Below are 546 nucleotides of genomic sequence, written 5' to 3'. Positions count from 1 at the left end.
GAAGGAGAAGAGAGAGAGCAAGATATTGAAAACCTATTTGAAGAAATAATGACAGAAAACTTCTCCCACCTGGTGAAAGAAAGAGACAAGTCCTGGAAGCATAGAGTCCCAAATAAAAGGAACTCAAAGAGGCCCAGACCAAGACACATCATAATTAAAATGGCAAAGGTTAAAGAAAAAGAGAGAGTCTTAAAAGCAGCAAAAGAAAAGCAGTTAGTTACCTACAGGGGAGTGTCCATATGACTGTCAGCTGCTTTCTCAACGGAAACTTTGCAGGCCAAAAAGGAGTAGTAATAAATATTCAAAGTGATGAAAAGCAAGGACCTACAACCAAGGTTACTGTAACCAGGAAAGCTATCAGTTAGAATTGATGGTCAGATAAAGAGCTTCCTAGACAACAAAAAGTTAAAGGAGTTCAACACCACCAAACCAGTATTATGTGCTATCAGTTAGAATTGAAGGTTAAAGAGCTTCACAGACAAGAAAATGCTAAAGGAGATCACCACCACCAAACTGGTATTACGTTAAATGTTGAAGGGTCTTCTT

Source organism: Myotis davidii, unplaced genomic scaffold (genome assembly GCF_000327345.1).
Source record: "Myotis davidii unplaced genomic scaffold, ASM32734v1 scaffold190, whole genome shotgun sequence".
Classification (NCBI taxonomy): Eukaryota; Metazoa; Chordata; class Mammalia; order Chiroptera; family Vespertilionidae; genus Myotis; species Myotis davidii.
This window is presented reverse-complemented; position numbering follows the sequence as displayed.